This window comes from Octodon degus, unplaced genomic scaffold, assembly GCF_000260255.1.
Source record: "Octodon degus isolate 3935 unplaced genomic scaffold, OctDeg1.0 scaffold00097, whole genome shotgun sequence".
NCBI classification, from domain to species: Eukaryota; Metazoa; Chordata; class Mammalia; order Rodentia; family Octodontidae; genus Octodon; species Octodon degus.
In genome coordinates, this window is record NW_004524673.1 from 6,724,020 (window position 1) to 6,724,350 (window position 331).

Genomic DNA, 331 nt, shown 5'->3' on the forward strand with positions numbered 1-331 from the left:
CCAAATAAATGAGCATGTACTGTGATGTGAAAGGTTCTCTTACATTAAATACTTTCTTACTAAATTTGTTAGCTGTGGAGTTATGCTCACCCCTTTAATAGTTCTGCATAAATGCTACTAAAATAGGTCTCAATAAGACCTAGAGACCTACTTGGAAATATGTACTCTCAAGCTCTTCCTGTAAATTAGAAACTCTAAGAAGATGGGTGTTGGCATTTGCATTTTCAAAACACAGCTAATATATATATATGTAGCCCTGGTTGCGGGGGAGTGGGGACACCTACGTACAAGCAACATATGTTGAGCTACATATATATGTAGCTGTGATATA